The sequence below is a fragment of the Lemur catta genome, chromosome 25 (assembly GCF_020740605.2).
Source record: "Lemur catta isolate mLemCat1 chromosome 25, mLemCat1.pri, whole genome shotgun sequence".
Taxonomy (NCBI): domain Eukaryota; kingdom Metazoa; phylum Chordata; class Mammalia; order Primates; family Lemuridae; genus Lemur; species Lemur catta.
Genome location: NC_059152.1, coordinates 995,471 through 1,006,421, shown reverse-complemented (window position 1 = coordinate 1,006,421; position 10,951 = coordinate 995,471). Strand labels below are relative to the sequence as shown.

The following is a 10,951-nucleotide window of genomic DNA, read 5'->3' as shown; positions in this document are numbered from 1 at the left end:
TGTGTCTATAGGAGAGAAGATAGTATGAACGGAAATGTTTTTTGAAGAACTCAAATACTGCATGATATAAAGAAAAAACTCCTAAGTGAGGTAGGTTGTCCTGAATTACACTGGTCATTCTCTGCTTTGTTAAAGGAGTAAAATGCCTCTGTTACCTGATTTCAGCGTGCGATGTTTTCATAGGGTTTTCTAACGTATCCTGTCAGGACTGGATCGCTTTCGGCCAGAGGCCATAACAAATGTAGAGAATGAACACAGATGAACTGTATGATCTTAAAAATAGATTGTAACATTTGAAACGATTAGTATAGGTACAAACTTGGGAAATGGTGCATCAGACTTTACCAAAAGTCACACGTCTGTGGGTTTTTCTTTTGATGATTCTTCCAGGCCATCAGATAATTTTTCTATTATAAATGACAGACTGATTCACTTAATAGAAATAACGTAAGTAACATATATCGAGAGCTTTCTGTTTGCCAGGTACCGTGCTGAGCGGTTACGTAGATAAACCGTTGAACCCGCACGGCAGCCCTGTGAGGAATCAATCAAATCTGCACAAAGTGCTCCAATAGAAATGTACGTTTCATTAGGAAGAACGAATAGATGACGCCTGTCTGAATCAAATCATTCAAATAAATTATTTAAATCATATGTCATAGTTCACACTCCATAATAAAAGCTACATGAAAATCAGTGAGGTTTTTTTTCCTTAATATACAGAAACACTAATTCTTGCAGTATAAGATTTAATATTTGAAGCTGCAGTTTCCAGAATAAGTGGAGTAGTAGTAATTTTATTTTGCTGTCTGTAGGAAAAATAATTTATTAAATTTCACTGTTTCGTGTTACTACAAAGTCATCGTTGCTGTATGCTACTTACTGACAAAACTTTAAACAGCACTTGATACCAGCTCTTCACTCTCTGCCTGTAGGACCTATTTATTTTAGGTGCTACTGCTTATTCTGCTTACAGATTTTCACATGGACATTTTCAGAGATTATGCTACCATTTATCAAATGGAAACATGTAATATGCTCAGTGCTTCTGTAAAACGCAGTAAATGCTGGTATTACTTTCAATCAATAGGCATCTTTGATAGCAGATAATACTCTGTTGACTCAGAAAGGTGACACTTGGTGACTAAAATATCTCATTACATAATTTGTTGAAATCATGTTGGAAATTTTGGGGAATTATCAAATGTAAAGAAGTTGCAAGAAGGTTGTAGAGAGATGTAATTATTTGTTAACTATTACGTGCATTTCATACGAGGCAATGACAGCTGACATATTTCTGCTAAAAGTGGTGTTTGTATAATGAGTTATTTATGAAAATAAAAGTAATTTTACTTACACTTGCATTGGAATTTATATTTGTTTTTGTTAAATATTTTTACACTTACTAAGCCAGTAGCAATATATTAATACAATGCAAAATCATAACTCTTCATAGTAATGTTTTAAAACGACATACATTTGCATCAGTTGTTTTATGTTAATACTTCATGAGTTTATTAAATATTCAACACTCCTTGACCTGCTTGGTTTCTACTTAATGTTTATCGGTACCTGTCACCTCTTAATCTCAAGGATTTCAATCGGCCTATTTATGTCTAATGCATAGTATTATCCAGTATGCTACAGTATTTGTGTACTTTGATAAGGTAAGCTAGAGAGCTTATCATTACTGCTATACAATAATCTGTAGAAAACTTTGTATTTTGCAAACGCAGTGGCATTTTTAGTGCTATATAAATGTACTCAGAAGTAAAACCATATTCAGAAATATTTTCTTATTTTCCAGCGTAATCATGCTTTAGAAAATTTGCATTTCTTATCTCTTTTAACCTGTATGAAAATAAACTTGGAATGTCATTTTGGGTTACCATACTTTGTATCTAAAGGCTATTTTTTTTACTGGACATTTGAGTAATTCGCTTAAAGTTTAAATTCTTATTTAAAAATGTGTTAGTACGGTTCAAAAAAGCTGGCTAGCTAAAACAGTGAATGTTTTAATAGCACACAAAGGGATCCAAGTAGTTCATCTGGAAGGGGAGTTTATAAAACAAAACTATGTTTGATCGTGCTTAATCCATTTACTCAATTCCACGTGTCCAGCGCCTGTGATGCGCTGGAGGTAGAGGCAGCTGACGCTGTTTCTGGAGTACTCCCCGAGAACACCTTAGACTTGGATTTTGCTTCTTTAGAGCCTCTGGAGTAGTTTGCCTCAGGCTAATTCACAGAGCCTTGTGGGGGGCTCGCTGGGCAGGACCTGAGGCAGCTGGAGCTTCCAGGCTGGTCACCACCAGAATTTCAAACCAAGAACTTTCTCCATCATCTGCCATGATGTAAGAAAAGTTGGGAAACTCCCCAATGGGACAGGTGAGGACAGACACACAGGTCATTGGGTGCGTGTGCGTGGTTTAACACTGAAAACAAAGAGAAAATCCCTGCCAGGTGGTGGTCTGCAAGTGACTCCCAAGGAGCAGTAGTGGTTTGTGTTATACATGTGTTTGTTTATTCATATTTCACGTCTTTCCCTGCTTTACTTTTTGCCCCTGACACACACACACACACACACACACACACACACACACACACACACACACACACACACACACACACACACACAAGGGTGAACCACAGATCGGAGTGGGCCTAGGGAACTGCTGCTCTGGGCAGCTCGGCGTCTGCGCTGAGGAGTGGGGCTTCCAGTGTCTTCTTGCACCAGAGGTTTGACCTTCAGCCACCTCAGAGCAAGAGGGACCAGCAGGGGCCGGGCTAACCGTGCTCATTAGCTCTCCCGTCCTTACCTGGCCCCCATTCTTTGCTGGGTTTTAACCTGGTCCATCTTCTACATAAATAGAAACTAAAAGAACTCTAGAGAATTTTAGGTATCATTTACCTTCTTAAATGCCAAGGTGCAGTGTGTTATTTGGATACAGATTACAATGCTGTGTTTCAGTGAAGGAGTTAATTAAAACGACTAGTATATAGATGTAACGAGAAAAATGTCAAATGAAGGATGAGTCATTTTAAAAGCAGGAAATAAAGACCAGTCGGCCACAAGTCTGTTCTCTCCTTATTCTTCCAATCTATTAACTGTGCAGCACCTTCCCCCACCCATTAAGTCAATGTATGATTCGATTGTTAAACACCGAGCTCCAGCTGCGTGTCCGGCAGGGCAGGGGCAGAAGGTAATGGCCTTGCACAGGTGAAAACCCCCCACTAGGTGGAGGGGCGGGGCAGGGAGGGGAGGGAAGAGGGAGACAGACGAGGTTAGTGAAATGAGGACGCTGTTGGATGCTGGGACGTGCTAAGGAGAGAAAAAGGAACAGGAGGTGAGATGTTGAATGGCTGTAAAGGGAACGAGAAAGCAAAGAGAGCTCAGGGTGGGCTCCGTCTGAAGAATGACTCCAAGAAAGGAGGGGAAGGATGAGGCAGGACAGAGGGGATAGCAGGAGGGTCCCGGCAGGTGCCTGTGCAGTCACGGAGCCGCAGGGAGAAGGCCAGCACGGTGGGAGTGATGATGTCGGTGGGGAGAGCACGGTACCAGACTAGGGCAGACAAGTCCTGGGCGTTCGATACACAGCCACGCGGCCACGTGGTCACCGCGGGGACTGTGGCTTTCACTCTGGGCGAGATGGGAACACAATGGCTAGTTTTAAGCAAAGGAGTGACCTGAGCTGACTTAGGATTTAACAATTCTGGCTGTTTTGGGGGGTGTGGACTGTAGGGGACCCATCAGGAGGCCTCTGTGATAATCTGGGTGACAGACGATGGCTTAGACCACGGCGCTGGCAGTAGAGCAGTGAGACGTATTATGATTCCAGAAATATCCAGGAGAATTTCCTGATGGATTTGACGTGAGGGGTGATTAAAGGAGACGAATCAAGAATGATCACAGTGTTTTTGGCCTGAGCGACCAGAATAGGGTTGTCATTTATTGGGATGAGAAGCCGCCGGAGGAGTGGAGGTGAACTTGTGAGTGTGTGTTGGGGTGATGGGGGGGCCGTGGGGGGCAGAGTTGGCGTTGGAAGCACCAGCAAAGACTCAGCCACGTTAGGACTGAGCTGTCCATTGGGCATCTAAGAAGAGACGTCGACAGGGTGGTCGGGCCTGTGAGATTCCGTGGGAAAGTCTCACCTGGACAATATAAACACAGGACTCATCTGTGTGTAGATGGCATTTCAAGCCATGGGGCCCCAGAGACCATCAAGGAAGCAGAGAAAAGAGAAGAGGTCCCACCGCCGAGCCCTGGTGTGCTACAACACGGAAAGGCACACGGAGAACATGGCCTGTTAAACACATCATATACCTAGGAACTCTCCTTGATCATCTAGATTGGGGGTTTTTAAGAAACATAAGAATTTGGCGGGGCACAGTGGCTCACGCCTGTAATCCTAGCATTCTGGGAGGCCGAGGCGGGAGGATAGTTCGAGGTCAGGAGTTCGAGGCCAGCATGAGCAAGAGGGAGACCCCGTCTCTACTAAAAAAATAGAAAGAAATTAGGCAGACAACTAAAAGTATATATATAGAAAAAATGAGCTGGGCATGGTGGCACATGCCTGTAGTCCCAGCTACTCGGGAGGCTGAGGCAGGAGGATCGCTTGAGCCCAGGAGTCTCAGGTTGCTGTGAGCGAGGCTGACTCCACGGCACTCACTCTAGCCTGGGCAACAGAGTGAGACTCTGTCTCAAAAAATAATAATAATGATAATTTAAAAAAAAAGAAACATAAGAATCAGACGGAGGTAGAAAGCTCGTTGCAGGAGTATCTGGCCTTCTGAAATGTCGCTCACAGACACCCAGGCCAAGGTGCTCGGTGTGGAGCTGGCAATGCCCCCAGGCTTTTGTAAATAACAATAAGTAGGTTCCAAACTGTTCGCTCTTGAACCCCTCTGTATGACAGGCACTGTGGTTACCAAGATGAATGTTGCAAAGCATGTTCTAAAGTGCCCATTAGGTGGCAGAAAACCATTCGGTAAATCAACTGTGAGCTCACTCGCGTGCGTTCTCTCTCTCTCCCTCTCTCCCCCCACCCTCCCCGCTCCCACCCCCGTGTGCCCTCTGAACGGAGAGCTGTATTTGCCTGCTGAACGCACAATACCACAATCATGACGACAGAGACCAGTGTTTGCTTCAGAGAACCGACAGCTCCCACCCATCTGTCACCTAGCAGGGCCGAGCCAGGTGTGTGGGGCGGGAGCGTGCGCGTGTGCTTCACGTGGTTTGGAAACCTCCGAGTGTGGCTGGTCGTGAGAGGAGTAAAGTGACTGTAATGAGACCCTTAGGCCTTATTTCTAAACTTCTGCTATTTAAGCTTTTTAGCCTGGGGCGAGGAGGAGGACGGCTCACAAAGTAGGAAGCAAGAAACCGTCTTGGGAAAAAGTAGACAAGTGTCTTGGAGCTGGCCTGCTGTGCGTGTAAGCTTTTTCTGGAATACGCCAGGTCACTAAGTCACGCGTCTCTCTCTGTGTCGGTCTGGAAGCTGCTTCTGTCGTCGTCCCCGAGGGCTCGATGTTGGCTGTGTAAACACGGCAGCCCTTCCCACAACTCAAACACGCTCCGCCCTGCGAGACACGCGGGAGAACACGCCGAGCCCCGCGTGTTCCAGGCCCTGCGTGGCCTCCCTGGGGGACCCTGGGACCCTTCACTGAGCATCTCTCGGACGACGCCTCACGCTCGAGTCCATGCCGCGTTCAATACCAGACGTAACCGGTGAGCAATGCAAGAAAAATGCAGAGGAATCACGCGAGTTAACTTTTTGAAAATGTTTTGATTTTCTTTTGATTGTCGTTGTAGAATGTGTTTTCTTATGACACTGATAATATCTCCTTTGACGATACTAATATGCATAGCATATTGTTGGTCTTATATACAAAATTAAAATTGATTTTTTTTTTTTTTTTTGCTGCTCTTTGGCATCAGGAACTACATGGTAACCGCTCTTCCTGTTCCCGCCCCGGCTCTTCTGGGATGTGGCAGCGCTGAGCCGGACAGGGAAGTCCAGGTGCGTCACTCAGAGGTCTCTGAATGGGGCAGGCAGCACGTCACCTTGCTGTGGGTGACAAACGTAACCCTTGACGGGCCTTTTGCAACTCTGACCTTTGCTACGGTGGCCTAAACTCAGCATTGTAGCAGTAAGATTTGGGGATTTATTCATATAGACATAAGCATCTGTATATATGAATATGTGTGTTCAATCGTGTTTGTATTACCCCAAAATATACTGTTAAAATTCAATCTGCTGTCTTCATTTTAATAGATGGCTGGCAATCCGTCTATATTTATTACGATTACCGATTTATCTGGGATTATTACTCAGATTTTATTTAGTGTTTCTATTGATCAGGCTTTTTCTACACTCTTTCCTCTTTCTCGCCTTCCCCGGGCTGGCTTGTTGCTTCACGGGGTTTGCAAACTCCTGCCATGAGCACACCCCCAACAAGCATTGTTTGTAGTGGAGATTCAGTATACCCTGTCTTGATCAATTATCCCTCCGAGGTTTTATGTTTGCATGTAACAGAGTTCTGTGGGTTACACGGCCTTCCGGTCCCTCAGCCTCACGTTTGGTCCTCGTACTATGAGGACCATGAATTGGGGCCACACGCCAGCCTGTGGTGCCGGCCTGGGGTTCCAGTTTTTTCAGGTGACGATTTCTACCCCGGTTGCCAGAGGGCAAATGACTTGGCTGCTTTTGCAGGCCAGGGAGTAGTTTTTCTAGTTCGTGCTTTATAAGTGAGACAGTACTTTATAATCTTGTTTTATGCAGGCAGCTTCAGCTCCCCGCGCTCACGAGACCTGGGAGTCGGGGTCCTCCTTTCTCTGTCGCTATGGCAACTGCATCTGGCTCCAAAACACCCGGGAACCAGCTTGGCTTCAGCTCACACTTACGATTTTATGTTTTCTCTTATTTCTGACACCCAGGCTGGCTGGCTTTCTCTCTCTCCCATACATCTCTATTTCTGCATCTCTTTTTCTTACTTCCTTAGTGCACTTAAGATTTAATGTTATTGTTTGTTTAATTTTATCTGGCATTTCTGTGTGGTTGGAACAAGAAGGAGAATTATTCCACCTCCGCTCAGCCTGCCGTATTTGCCGATATCACATTACATTAAATATCGATCAAGACGATAAATGTCCTTACGATATTGGAATTGTGTCCCGGTAGCGGGGACGACAGGGGCACCACTGCTCCTGGCTTGGCCTGTATTACCTTTTCGTGCCACCTAGCCTTGGTCACTGTCATCCCAGTCCGCCTTAACTCATTTTTATATCTTTGAACCTTGGAGAAGCACTTTCAGTCCTCGTCTTTTTCCTCCTAGGAGGCATCTCTGCCCCTTGTGAATCTGGGGTGCCAAACCATATATGGAGGAAACATATTGCCCGGCTCTCTCTGGCGTCTTCCAAGATTCAGTGATAGATTGGAAAAGGGGTAACTCACTTCCTCTTCCGGAAACATGTAAGCCCTAGTCGCTTGCCAGGCCAAAAAGATCCCCACAATTATGTAGCAAAAAGTCTTCTGACTTAATAAACCAAATTTAAATAATTTTCTGGTTCTCGATGTTTTCGGTTATATATTATGAGCCTACGTCATCAGGTGGCAGATAGGTAAATGAAAGCTAATTTTATTATTTCTCCTTCTAATGATGGTGTCCCACAAACCCGAACCTTCAGACTGGAAATTCAGCAAGCCTGCAGTGATCAGAGAAGCTCTTTGGCAAACGTGCTCAGGCATCCACCCTTTGTCTCCACACACGAATCATCCCGACGTCTTTCCCCGCGTGAGCAGCGCTGCCAAGAACCGTGTGGGCCTTTTTCATCTTTGCAGGCTCTTTGGTGACAACGCCCTTCAATTATCCCTGCAGCAGTTTCTCTCCTCTGCCAAGCTGCGCTGCCTCCAGCTGCAAGATGTAATTGGTTCCTGTGCCGACAGCAAAGTGGAGCCAAACACACCTTAACCATTTTTATTCTCAGCTGCCTTCTATGGCTTTGTCAAGAGCCGGCAAACACGGTCATCAGCTTTTTAGGCAAAAGAGGGCAAAAGTGGTGAAAAGCTCTTTAGGGAACATCTTCCTTGTAAATCCTCATTCCAGCTGGGGACAAGAAAGGACTGGCATGGCTCTGCCGATCTGGTTTTAATCTGGGAGGGCAAACGATTGCACTGAGAAAAAGGAGAGGAAGGACTTCCAGTGAAATACCCGCAAGAAAGTGGAAGTGAATATTGTTTCCCTGGAACATGTCTTTTCTCTGTCATTTTCAAGGCTGCCTGCAGGCTGAGCAGCTGTATAAATCAGGGCAAAGTCATACGACAAAACGCTATTCAGAATTGAGTGGATTCCTGTAGAAAATGTGTTCTAAGATATGTATTTCGTGATGATCTTTGGTTGTCCTGGGGGAAAAAATTACTTCCAGTGACAGAGGAAGAGGACCCCCAAGACAAGGTGGCTCCCAAGAATGTGTGGATCATGGGAGAACCCACCTCTTCATCTCCAAAATGTACGAAGGTCGTTCTTGAAACTTTATGTATAAAATTATTAATTCTAGGCCAGGCGCGGTGGCTCACACCTGTAATCCTAACACTCTGGGAGGCCGAGGCGGGAGGATCGTTTGAGCTCAGGACTTCGAGACCAGATTGAGCAAGACTGAGACCCCCATCTCTACTAAAAATAGAAAAATTAGCCGGGCATGGTGGCATGTGCCTATAGTCCCAGCTACTTGGGAGGCTGAGGCAGGAGGATCCCTTGAGGCCAGGAGTTTGAGGCTGCAGTGAGCTATGATGACGCCACTGCACTCTACCCCAGGCGACAGAGCAAGACTTTGTCCCAAAAAAGAAATTAATTCTAATTTTAACAACCGATCAAAATATCAATTTTTTCCTCCTTGGCTGACTTGATGGTTAGTTTTATGTGTCCACTTGGCTAGGCCCTGGTACTCAGTTATTTAACAAAACGTTAATATAGGTATTGCTGCGGAAGTATTTTGTAGATGTAGTTAACATCTGCAATCAGTTGACTTTAAGTAAAGAAGATGATTCTAGACAAGGTGGGTGGGCCTCACCCAATCAGGTGAAGGCCTTGATGAGCACAGCTGAGTTCTTCTGGAGAGGAGGGAATTCTGGCTCCAGACTACAGCATCGGACCCCCTGGCCTACACCTTTCAGACTTGCCAGACCCCAGGAGTATGTGAGCTGATCCCTTGAAATAAATCTCTTCGATCCTGTTTCTCCACTGCCGGATGCGGCTGGTACGCAGCGTGCATTTGCAAGGCGCGGCTACGGTGTTTAGTTAGCTGCTTGCTACACGGGCCAGCCGGCCAGTGTCACCGTTACACAACATGCGGGCCAGCCCTGTCCTCTGCTTCGTGTTATTTCATACGTTCCGGCTTTGAACACGCTCAGACTCTTGCATTCTGACGCAAACTGCTTTCACCTTGGCTCCCCGCGGCTCATCGCATGACGTCCGACACCCTCATGTTTACGGAGAAGCACCTGGGCCTGCGTTGGCTCTTCCCGCAGATCCCAGCCCAGAGCTGCAAACCTTCCACCCGGCTGGGCTGGCCGGGGACAGTGAGCAGACGAAAGACAGGCCCCGACTTCGAAGCTTCCCCAGGTCAGTGCTCAGAATCCGGGAAGGAAACATCTTGGAGCTTAAAGGGAAAGCGCCGTGAGTACTCAAGAGCCAGGAAACCTAGATTTTAAAGCCACTGTCCCCAGTCATTAGCTGGGTGGCCACACGCAGGCCAAGCACCAGGCTTCTCACGTGGGGATAATGGGAAACCGACCTCCCTAAGAAGGGTGAGAGTTGCTTAAGGCCCTGCGCGTGGAGGTGCTACTCCAAGCCCTGCTCTGCCGGCACCGTCTTGCCATCAGCCAAGCTGCAGACTTCAGTACTTTAGGGGCAAGCTTGGCTCGCAACTACCCATCTACCCATCGCTAAACCCTGAGAGTTCAGCCTTGGTGGGGTCTCTGAAACTCGTGTCTGTGTCGGTCATCCCGCTTCCGGGCCCTGGATGCACCTGTTTTACTGGTGGAAGCACTGAAAATCTCTCTGTCTCCCTCTCTGCCCGTCTGCTCTTTACCTCCCTGCAGGAGGTTTTCCTTCCAAACCAGGAACATGATCAGGTTACTCCCCTTCTCAAAAGCCTTCAGAGGTCCCACGTGGTTGCAGAATAAAATTTTAAACTCTTCAAAATCATTCACGTTCTAGGCCTAACTTATCTTTCCTTTGCTGTCTCTATAAGCCAAGCTCCCTGCTCCTTAAAAATATCTTATTTCATGCTCTGTTAACGTAAGTTTCTGTCCCGGGGATTTCCGGTTCTCTCTTCGTATTAAAACATTTGTCGCCAGTAAAACATTTGAACCATTCGAGACTCAGCTCCAATGCCAGCTCTTCTTTGAAACCTTCCCTCACAAGAGTTCTCTCTTCTCTGAACCTGATTAGGAGGTCTCTCATCTGTTGCACCCACTGCTGGTGTTCGAATGATTTGTAAAGTCATCTTCATCATGCTTCAGATAATGGATTTGGGGGATGGTGAACGATTGGACTAGGCTCAAAAACTCTGCAGCCAGTTCAATCCTATCTGACCTCATTCACCCATTCCCTCGTTCCACAACTTTCCATTATGTGCCAGACGCTGGAGACAGAAGCACGGCTAGGACCCTACAGTCAATCCCGTAGTTGCCCCAATCCAACTCCAGGATCTTGCGAGGAGGCCCCAGTGAGGGTCCGTCCCAAACCACCCACGTCCTTCCTGAGCCGTGACAAGCAGAGTGACTGCACGAGCCCCAGGTGCTCCTGCTCCAAGCTCCTTCCACCCAGGTGGCAAGCGTTCTTTCACCCGCTATCCGGAATGTTCCTTAAAACCCAACATTAAAAGACACCTGTCCTTTGATCAAGCCTCCAAAGCCTCGTTTTCAGATTCATCCCTGTTAAGTCTGCGGAACAA

At 46.4% G+C, this 10,951-nt stretch overlaps 1 long non-coding RNA gene across 1 annotated transcript; it reads left to right on the top strand.

Moving 5' to 3' along the window:
- The first annotated feature begins 5,057 nt into the window (after positions 1 to 5,057).
- Positions 5,058 to 7,531, top strand: LOC123627498. The gene is made up of 4 exons (XR_006731311.1): positions 5,058 to 5,194; positions 5,493 to 5,722; positions 5,933 to 6,014; positions 7,330 to 7,531. It is a non-coding gene; the product is annotated as an uncharacterized LOC123627498 (long non-coding RNA).
- The last annotated feature ends 3,420 nt before the right edge of the window (positions 7,532 to 10,951 follow it).